Raw genomic sequence first — 11,612 nt, 5'->3', positions numbered from 1 at the left:
AGTGATAGAAAGATCAGAATCGGGCTCAACTGTGTGAGAAAGTTTCCCTTGTTGCCTGGATCTTTAAACAGCAAAATCAGTATTCTCCTATTTTCCCAGTCTTAGATGATTTCTTTATATTTGAGTTTGATGAGTTGATAGCTAGGAACGTTTTATCATGTGAACCACATACAGGAAGCTGCAAAGAACTGACTCATAGAGGTAGAATTGTGTATTTCAGAGGAATCGTTACATTTATTAACACTTTATTATTTCAAAGGAGTTTTTACTCAAGCACGGGTGGTAAAGGTCCCCATTTAAATTTAGGGACATTTATTTTGGAATAAATCAATTTCTTCTGTAAGTTTTTGATCACAGGCTCACTCAGTCATTTGTCTGCAAAACAAAAACAAAACAAAACAAAACAATAGAGGCCTCCAGCTTTGTTTAACTTGAGAGGCAGCTAGATAATACTTGAATTTGATCATGCACATTCCCTTTGGAGGGACCACCCACATCCGATAGGAGCGTTAAAGGCATGGAAATCATTTTCACTGTCGCTTGAGTGTGTCTCTCTTGAACAGGGAGCTCATAGCTAAAGGAGCTAATCAAAATTTTCAAGCACTGAAAAAATAAATCCCAAACAACAAATCCTCACATTTCTTAGTGACTGAGTCCTTGCAAACATTATAATTTCTTTGTCAGCTTTATCTGTCTCAAGGATGAAGAACGAGGTCAGCCAGGTGCCAGCCTGTCCCAACTACTGTCTTTACTGTTTGACAACTGATCAACAAGAAAGAAAGAACCAGAGATGTTTCTGCCACAGCCACTTACTGTACATCTGTGCTTGCTGTACAGATCTTACATACTTTAGTTAAGAGCTAAAGGTCCTGATCCAACCAAAATAAAAGTCCTTTCCAGGTTTTAGAGCTGCACATATTTTGCTCATGACATATGGACTATCACAGAGTTCAGTAAAAAACTTGGGGTGGATTTTATTTAAAAAAAAACCTGGAACTTGATTGAAAACCCCCATTCATCCAGAGCAAAGAGAGGAAAAAAACAGCCACAATGCCTGCAGGCAGCCTGTGCTAAGCTATAAATAGCCACTGTTTATTTTACACCAATTTACTGCACTATACCACTGAGTCACTAAACAGCTTTTTTTTGGTGTGTGTGTATGCTATTAAATTTTGGCTATTTACATTAATGATAGTGTAGTATGCATTATTGCATTTGTTTTGCTTTGATAAATAACATTATTGTCTGATAAAATCGTCCAAGCTTGTATGCTAAGCTACAAGGAAATGAAAGGCGTATTCTGGTAACAATGGAATATACAAATTTTAATGCTAAATATAGCAAGATGCTTTTTTAAAAAGGGAAAGATTTTTGCTTTAGCAGTTTCAAAGCTTTTCTCCTAAGAGATCAAATGTAAATATGGGTGAGTTTGTTAAATATTATTTTGCATTGGAGGGTACTGAGACAAGCTTCCAGGTACGCATCTCCTTGACAAATTCATGCGAAACATCAATTCCAGTAAGGAACTATAAATTTCACTGAATGCTTTTCACACACCAAATTGGTGTTTCAGTCAATTAAGCAAATGGCTACAACTGTCAACAACAACCCCTTTGGAACGAAGTATCATCCTAATGGGTGTTTTAAATTTAACCAATAAATAAGGGAACCGAGTCTAAAAAAATAAAAAAGTATTTCATCCCTTCATTTCTTGCTTCTGAGAACTGGTTTTCCAGGGTAGTTGTAGGGCTCACTTTTAAGCTGCCACTTACTGCAGTCAGGGGGAATTTTGCATGTCTGCATGATTTGCCCCTTGATGTTGCAAATGCTATTAGAAGGTGTACTGGGCATGCCTGAGGCTGGACTACTGACTACAGTACTGCTACTGGACTACAGCGGGTTTATATAACCAGTCTGTTTTAATATTACTGTTATGGGAAAATATTATATAATGTTATAAAAGAGGATTCTCTGCAGCTTGAGGTCTTCAAACCACAATTTGAAGACTTCAGTAACTCAGACATAGGTTAGGGGTTTGTTATAGAAGTGGATGGGTAAGATTCTGTGGCCTGCGTTGTGCAGGAGGTCAGACTAGATGATCATAATGGTCCCTTCTGACCTTAAAGTCTATGAGTCTAAAACGTGCGCTATGAATTACAGAGCTGAGTGCTTGATAGAAACTCTCCATAAAATGGTCTAAACATGGAGACTCTTAGTCTCAGTTACTTTCTTCCTGTCATGTAGACAGGGCCGTGTGTGTGTGTGTGTGTGTGTGTGTGTGTGTGTGTGAAAAAGGGAAAAGGTAGCTTTAAGCCGCCTTTGCACTTCTGTGTTCTGATTTGTGCAGGAGCTAGTCTGTCTCCTGGTGTAAGTTAGAGTAACCCAATGGGTGCTCTAACTTTTGCTTTGGTTCTCATGGCCCACCTATGGGCTCAGGGAAGCAGAGAATAGCCTCTGTACAATGCACTCTGGCCCCTAATCTGCCCCCTATGCCAGTGAAATTCTATGTGCAGGGCGTCTTTTCAGGGGCCACTTCATGCAGCCAGAGTAATGTAAAGAGACCTTAGTGTAGGACTAAGAATCAGGCCCAAAGGACCCCACAGGAACTGGCTACAACCATCACACAAGCACCAAAACCATCTACCTAAGAACCAGTGTTGTTACCGCTCTTGGAGCTGCACCCATTGCAAGTCATGGGGTCCCATTTTTGCCATTTTTGCCAGTACAGACAAAACCTTTATGTTGCAGAGCATCTGGGCAAAAGGAGGATCAGCAGCCAGGCCCACTTGAACTGCTGTGTGCTCAATACTGAGAACAATGAGGGCCATGTGACTGTAGCCTGATTGGCTTCCCAGCTGAGAGTACAGACCGTAAGCAGGTATGGGAGGAAATAGTGTGCTGAGGACCGGGCAGAGAGAGGAAGGGTCAGAGCTGGAACTGTCTTCTAGCTACAGGATTGGGCACAGTGATGTCTTAGCTGAGATTTTTTGCAAGTCCCTGCTTGTATGCAGTGTTGTTGTTGATTTTGACACCTCTGATCACAGTAAATAGGACTGGGGTTAGTATGGTAAATAAATTAGGCTGAGAAATAGCATGAGTCAATAGGGCTTTGCCCACACAGAGCTCACTGCGTAGGCCCTGATCCAGCATAGGCTTAAGTGCTTTGCAGAGCTGGGACAAAAACCCTGTGCGCTAACCCTAAGGCTACTCTGCCTCAGAGTATGCACTTGCTTCACGTCATCATGGGAGCTTGCAAAGCCATTACCTAAATGTTTAAAAAATAAGCAACTGGAAGTGTGTTAAGAATGATTGTTTTAGCACAACTAGAAAGCAGAGTGGCACTGAGCTCAGACCTTATCTTACTGTGTCTGCTTCATCTCAGGGATCCGTTATATATTATTTTTTACTTGCTGCACCAGGGTTGTTTAACATAATTTGCTTCTTCACATCGCTTTCATATAGATATAATCAGTTAGAATCCATCTTGTGTTATAGCATAGATCTCCCCACTTTCTCTACAGTCATTTCTCAATGATAATACGAGGGAAGGTGGCTTTTTAAGACTGGGGCATTAGCCCAATGAAATTGAAATTTGAAATCAGTCTTTTTATGAGTCCAGTGGCCATCTCACTTTTTAAATCCATTTTCTGACAGCAGCACCCACAACTGGTGACAGCAAGAGGCATGTTTTCCAGGAGCCTGGGGGCTGCAGTGTATTTGTAAGAGCAACCCTCCCTGTCTTTCCGTCTGATTTATTTTTGTTTTAGATAAAAGAAACAAAGAACATCTCTCTGTGAGAGAGCATGGTGTGTGTCTGTGTGTGCACCTCTGCTGCAACATGCTGCAACAACTCTTCCTCTCACAACAACAGCTGCCTCTGTAGTCTAGGATGCTCAGAAATTTAAAGATGCAGCACTGAAACAACAAACTTCAGCAGTAACATAGCAACCTCCACCACTGAAATCACATTTGGGGGCCTGAAATCTGTTTGTTGCAATCTTCTCTTGCCCCTTCCCACAAGATATTCTCCCCTCTCGTTAAGCCGTGGCGAGCCCTGGTGAGTTATGAAATTATCCAGATGCCCTTGCGTTTGGCTCTGGGGAGGCAGCAATTATCTGGTGCATTCTCTTTTACACTTACTCCTTTTTAAAATTTCACTAATAAACAATAATCTGGGCATCTTTCCTCATGTACTGGAAGGATCACAGTGGTGCCTTGATCTCACTAAGGACCGTAAGCCTGTGGTGCATGGATCATGGAGAGCACCGTAGATTCTATATAGACAATAAGTAATAGAACACGTGAGGTGTCTTTCCAAGATGCAGCAGTAACTAGCCTGTGGACGGAGTAGCCATACTGCATGTGATGGGGTTCTGTGCAGTCTTCCTTTACCAGGAGGCTGTCATAGCTGAGTCTTTTTAAGGGTGGAGCTGAATGCTACTGGGACCAGTTTGCCCCTCCTGGAATGGTCTAAGTCCTTTTTGGAGCCCTGAGATCTTCTAATTTGCACTTGCTTTACACATCTTAGTGCTCAGGATTGGTATTTTGCACATTGCTCTTCTTACAAAGGAGGACTGGACAATACTCCATTCAGAGCTCATCAGTACTGCTCCTTAACTGGCTAGATCCTCAGTGCTCAGACACCATGATGATAGGCACAATACCAGGAGAGAGCAAGCAGGAGAGAACAGAATAAAATCCATATCTCCCAAATGGTAGCACAGAGCACTGTATTCCATTGTTAGAACACTCTTTGTCTTGTTCATAGCAGTAAAGTGTATGAAGAGCCAAGCATTTTAAGTTTGATATCAGAGGTATAGTTACAAAGGTTGATTAGAATCAGGATTATGATGAGGGGAGGAACCGTGCAGTAGCTGCACATCTGAGTGTTAGAACAGAGAACCTCCTAAAGAGCTGGGAGTGTCACCTATATACAAGAAGCACATGGGAAACGTGAAGCCTTGTTACCATAGCAGTAGCAGCCTAAATGAAAACATACTAGGCAAATCCTAGCCCCAGTGAAAACAAAGTGAATTTTGCCATTGACTCAGTGAAGCCAGGATTTCACCTATTTTTTAAAAACAGAAGTTTAACAAAAGTGTCTATTTAAAGACTATGAAATTCCACACCCAACGACGATCTTACTAAAAATGCTTTCAAACATTCAAATAAATCTTTTCTTTCTCTTTTAAAATTATGGTACAGAATGCTCCTCTGCTCACTTGCAAAATGTCCCTGCAACGATAATTATTTGTTTTTTAAATATGAATTCTATGCTGGGGAGACACAGATATTGAAATGGTTTGATCACAATGTTTTGTAAGTTTCGAAGTGCATCTGTCAATATTCAGCATTTTTGTAGCTATAAAGAGACTGCAATTCCTGTCTAATTTAAAGTATATATATATATAATTTATTTTACTAACCAGACAAACACAAGGGTCTAACCAAATTTTCATTAGAGGATTAAAAATAAAACAGAATATTGGATATACTCTTTTTATAACAGAATATGAATTGATCTCTATTTATCTACCAGGAGAATATAACTTCATTAATTTATAAATTCAATGTTGTAATCCTAAAAAGAATTACAAAATGCTAATGAACAAAAACAATTGAGAAGGATGTCTAACAGGCAGCTTACCTGTTCTTCTACTGTGTAGTTCTTCAGATGTCTATTGGATTACTTAGATTATCTCGTTTATTTCCTGTTTGCAAAAAATGATATTAAAAAAAGACTAAATACAACTGTCAATACAGAAGCTTGCCTGCATGCTAAATTAGACATTTGTTGTAGTTTGGCAAAGTATTTTCAATAAATATGTACGTTAATCAATAGTTGTGCTGTCTCAGAAGAAAGGTGTGTGAAGGAATGGAAACTCCTAGAGAAACAGAATGGGGAAAATGTTCAAATAAGAAATTGAATATTGCAATTAGAGGAACAATTTTGCCATCGACCAATGGATTTTTTTTTCTGTTTGGCTATACATTTTATGAAGAAGTGTCAAACAATTCCCAAGTAGTTCCCTTGTATACATTATAGTCTCTCTGTCTTCAGGGGAAGCAATTTAAATAAAGGAACAGTTGTTTTAAAAACATCTAAAACCAATAAATTTCTCAGTAAACTACTGCTTTCCATTATTTTCAGTCAAACAGTAGATTTGTAGTTCCCTTTATTACCCAGGAAAGAAACCAAATGTATCTTTAAATATTAGATTTTTTTTCCCTGTGAAAATCCACTAAAATGGAACACACGTTATATTCACTAATAGTTTTCTTCAAAGTCTCTAGAAGCCTGTGTATTCCTCACACAGGCAAAAGTTTCCATCAGGCATAATCGGAGTTTTACCTGAATAAAAACAGGTCTGATTCCCATCTCAGATATACAAGTATAAATCACACACACACACGCACACCCCTTAATATTCTGTATAGTCTCAGAGTTTCTAACTGGTACCCACTCCTGTTGCATTTTCAATCCCCATAGTTGTGTATGGGATGTCTCCAAAATTTATTGTCATACTTCTTTACCTACCAAGGGAATGGGCAAGAGAAGGAGGTTAAATCTCAGTTCTGATAATTCACTGAGTCAAGGTTGAGTTACTAAGATTTTTTTTCCTGGGGTTGGATTCATAACTCAAACTATGGATCCTAGATACTAATTTGTAGGGAAAATATCTTTGCTATATGCTCCTAGTTAAAGCTGTGCAACTTCAGTGAATTTAGTGAGACTACGTAAAGCAAAATCTGACCTCGGTACAATGCAGTAGTACCTACCAGCAGAGTTTATAATATGAAAGTCTGACAGTTATTATAAACACATGTTTTCCATTTCAATTCAATTGGTCAACAGCTAGCACATATTCATGGTTTACATAAACCTTTGTATAATTCTAGAGCTGATCTTACAATTGAATCTGCTGGATTTATGGTGCTTCAGAAAGTGTCCCTGCTACTGGATCTAATATTTGCACCAAAGACCTACTTTGTGTATATCTGGTACGGCACCATTTCTTCCAGTGCTCATTGACTTATTTAAGTGAGAATTTTTTATTCAAATAAGAGGTTACCTCATTTGGGACCAAATTCTGCAAGCACTTATTCTGTAGAATTTATTAATTAACAATTAATATTTTTATTATTTGCATTGCAGTAGCACTCAGGAGCCCCAGTCAGGGGCCAGGTCTCCATTGTGCTAGGCATTGTGCAGACACAGAACAGAAAGATGGTTCCTGCCCCAGAGAGTAATCTAAGTAATTTACATTGATTCCAGTGAGGTGCTTGCAGTACTGGATCCTATACGCTGCCACATTCACTTGGCTAAGAATTTGAGATGGCAAAGCTACTGGTTCAGGTCAAATAAAAGCCAAAAACAAACTTTTGCTAAAAACTCAAATCAATCCTTTTTTTAAGGCTCAAAAATATTCAGATAACTTTAAAAAATAGTTTTCATTTAAAGCAGGTCATAAACTTCCCATCATTTTTTTTTAATTGAAAATGGTTTTTTGATTAAACAGAAATTTTTGGGGGAAAAAAGTTTGGGTTTTTGTGAAACCAGAAAACCAAAGTTTTTCAATTTGAAACCAAATATTTCAGTTTGGGCAATTATGTTTTTTTGATGAAAACCTGAAAACGGGGAAAAAAATCATTTTCATCAACCTATTTCATGAGGAGAAAAATAATTTCCTGATCTAATTTTCATGTTCACAAGTGGCTTCTGACTCTCCTTGTTGTAGCCAGAACCAAGAGCAGAAACACTACCATTTGGTAAGAAAAGATGATCTCTAGAGTTTTCCCGCCAAATATTGTTTGCCTCAGGGATTTGGACCATTCAGATAAAGGCACGAGAAGCATCAGAACTTTTGGTTCTTTATCCAGTCGACTAACCCAGCACTATTCAATAAACGCATGGAGTTATATCTGTTGTGCTCATTCATATTTTACAGGCTATTATAAACACAGCAGAAAATCAGATGAGATCCCATTTAAAGTCAAATATTTCCATGAGATAATTTCTGTTTATACCAGAAAAAAAGGGAACTGTGCTTTCTAATGCCTAATTTAGACTCTGTATACAAAATGTCAGTTCACAAAAAACCTTGGGAGATATAGACTTTTGCTTTGCAGTGCTCTAAATATTTTAAATTCTAAATGAAGGCATCTGGACAAATTCTGCCCTTGGTGACATTAGTGCTAATGTAATCAAATGAATATTCAAGCCTTCATATACAATATATCATAGGTGGTGTTCACTGAACAATGGATTTCTTCTCTCCCCCCCGCCCCCATTAAATCCTTTTTTAAAGTTGTCGCACATGTGGAAAGATCATTCTTCTGTCTTGTTCACAAAATTCAGAATTGTCCTGCAGAAAAAAAACGTTCCCCCCCACCCCCCCGTGTTTTTGCAATTCTGTTCCAATAAGTTTCTATGATCGTTTCCCTTACAGGGTGGGACTTCATTGTTTGGAATGTAGGAGCTAACTCGCACAGCATATGACCCTGTTAGTTAATAAAAGAAAAACAGAGAAAGGCAAAAAGCAACCCTCATCTGGAATGAAGTCCCTGCCGTTAAACAGCAAGTGTATAAAGTAGCAACCACACCCAAGAATAAGGCATTTTTTTCATACATACTATACTGTAGAATGTGTAACTCCTGTGACTGCGTGCAGAGCAGGCAGGAGAAAAGAGAATGAGCAAACATCTGCTGAGCAGCAAAGATGTGAAATCCAGCACTTTCTAGTTACACTGATGGAGTCGCAAGCTGAGACTTTGCTGTCTGTCTGTCTGCAGCCGCCAAGTATGCACTCAGTAACAAGCCCCAGATTCCATTAATTATAATGAAGTCTGGCTGAAATGTAAAGATATTTCAGCCAAGGGTAAACAGGAACCTAGTGGAGAAATTAACAGTGACACAGAGTTAATGAATAGAGTTACAGAAGTATGTACTTTGATAGTGATAAAGGGTTCAGCTGAGATTGGGGCTGTATTTTGGTAGGTGTTGTACAAACACAGTCCCCGCCCTGAAGAACTTAGATTTAGATGGATAAAATAGAAAAGAAATATTCCCCCCATTTTCCATACAGGGAATTGAGGCACAAATCGATTTGCATGTGACTCTGCTGACATCACACAGAAAGTATGTGGTGAAGTTAGAAATTACACCCAGATTGCCAAATCAAAGTCCAGGGCCTTAACCACAGGGCCATCCTTCTACTTCAAATCTGAGTCTGTATTTCCTGCCTTCCTATTGACCTCAGTAAGTTTTCCAGGTGCACAAGGAATAGGACTTCCATAATTACAGAAACTGATGTTTTAAATAGTTTTAAATGCTTTGATCCCATTTTGCCAGACAGCTCCCCATGTGCTGACTGGAGCAACGAAACCTATTTTCTCCTCAGTGAAATCAGGCAATTTAGGATTATTTAAGATGTCTGCTAATAGGCTATAATCCTGTTTTCTAACACAATGCCATTTATTTGTCATTGGCTGAAGTCAATGAGAAAAGTGTAGCATGATTGTCAGGGATAAAATGATTCTCGTTTGTGATTTGTATTTCTTCATGATACATTGGATATTAGAGGGATGAGCTCTTCTCTGTGGAGCCTGAAATCTTGTCTCTCTCACCCACAGAAGTTGATCCAATAAAAGCCCATATCCTGGGACCAATATGGCTACAACAACACTGTAAACAACTTTGGATATTATACAGGGTTTTTTTAAAGTACCTTTTAGGAAACTTAGTCTTGCTTGTGGAAAATAGCTATTACTCTAGTGAATATAACTAGTTATGCCATTAACCCTCTGTGTCATTACCTGACAGTGAAACAAATAAGAGCTATAATGGGATGTTCAATATATTATTTTGCAGATATAGCTTATTAAAGAACACCTCATTTAATCCACCTGCTTCTGTAAAATAAGTAAATATAAAACAGGGTCTGATCTTGCTCCCATTGAAGTTAGTGGGATAACTTCTTGGACATCACTGGAAACAGGACTGGGAAAGAAATTCTAGCTATGCCAGGCCCTCTTGTAGAAAAGAAAGACAGTGAATGAGAGCCATTGAGCAGACATTGCACAACTGTGCAAACTGCCTCCCCATCTTTGAAGGGAGTGCAAGCACACAGCCTAAATTAATGCTACTACAAGCATTGTTAAAGACAGTAGGCAGGAACCATCATGCCATCTCAGGAGGGGAGAATATTCTAGACAGCCGGCTACCCCACAGAACTCCAATCATGTACAGCTCAAATGGAGGGATTCTATAGGGTCCAAAGAGGAGGGTGGAACAGGGTTGCCAGCTCTCAGGATTTTATAATGAGTTTCATTATAACTTATTTTTCATAAAGCTCCAGTTCCTGGAGTCATGTGATTACATGAGAATCTAAGCTTCTGCTTAACCGCCCCCCCCACCCCGCAAGGTAATTCTCTAGCCCTCATGAGTGTTAGGAAAAGCTTGGCAACACAAACTCCAAAGGATCAAACAGCAGAAGGCAAATAAAACAAACACAAAATTTATAATTTTTAAGACAAAGTCATGATTTTTGGAGGACCTGACTCATATTTATTGAATACTTACAGCTGGCAACTTTCCATACACCCGCAAGGAAGGTGTTCCTGGAAGAGGGCCCCCTTTCCTGATATTAAAAAGTGAGGAATCACTGGAGTTCAAGGCTTTTCAGCACAAATGAAATATTTTGAGCTGCTTCCTGTCCTCTTGAGAAACTCAGAGGGATGAGAAGAACCTGCAAGACAGGGGCATTCTGCCAATGTAAGTGTGTGGCAGCTGGCAGGTGATCAAGAGCAGAAAAATATTCTGCCCAGCTAGGTGGTATGTAAATTGGAGTGTAGCACAGAAAGATAAATGGAAAAACTGGTCTGTCTCTTCAGGGGCCAGAACCAGCAAGGCTTCCCTCAGCCAAAAGGTAACAGAAAGGAATGAGACACATCTCACTTCAGTCCTATTTAGAGCAGAGGCCCAAAGCGGGACTAAATCTAGCCAAGTTCTAGACAGGAACCACCTTTCACTACTTAGCTCTGGTCTTTCTAGAAACCCTCTCCCTGTTCTGAGTGAGTTCCCAGCATGCACAGCCCTCTTCTTGTGGCTAAGAGGGAGAGAATTAATTTCACACAGCTGGTCCAGTCTTGTTAAACCACTCCCTCCAAATCCCTATACGCAGGGACTGGCATCTTCAGTCCTCCCACTGGCCAGGTTAACTCCTTCCCTGCCAACCTTTAGGCAGATTCAGTACTTCCCTTCCCATTAGTCCCTGGGATGAACTGGATGAGTAACTGCTGAGTGACAATAAATCATTGTGACTGAGTCACAGTCTGGCTCATCTGGGTTATTTAACAACTGGAGCACTGAGACCAAATATGTCTTTGTTGTTATATTGTGAGAGTACTTAGGAACACGAATGATGGACCAAGTCCCTGTTGTGTTCGGTGCCATACAAACACAGAACAAAAAGACAGTCCCTGCCCCAAACAGCTTCCAATCTATTTTTAAATTAAATGAAATGAAACATTCAAATCAGGAGATTTTTAAAATTTCAAATTCGAAGATTATTTGAAAAACAAAAACATTTTATGCAGGGGTATTTCATCCT

The 11,612-nt window shown here is 39.4% G+C and overlaps 1 long non-coding RNA gene across 1 annotated transcript; it reads right to left on the bottom strand.

Annotated features, from left to right (window-relative positions):
* Positions 1 to 276: 276 nt before the first annotated feature.
* On the bottom strand, positions 277 to 11,218 carry LOC123344014. The gene is made up of 3 exons (XR_006572430.1): positions 10,583 to 11,218; positions 5,648 to 5,711; positions 277 to 375 (listed from the first exon to the last, which is right to left on the bottom strand). It is a non-coding gene; the product is annotated as an uncharacterized LOC123344014 (long non-coding RNA).
* Between the last annotated feature and the right edge of the window lie 394 nt (positions 11,219 to 11,612).

The sequence above is a fragment of the Mauremys mutica genome, chromosome 11, assembly GCF_020497125.1.
Source record: "Mauremys mutica isolate MM-2020 ecotype Southern chromosome 11, ASM2049712v1, whole genome shotgun sequence".
Lineage (NCBI taxonomy): Eukaryota > Metazoa > Chordata > Testudines > Geoemydidae > Mauremys > Mauremys mutica.
Note: the sequence above shows the minus strand (reverse complement) of the source record. Positions and strands in the feature narration are given on the sequence as shown.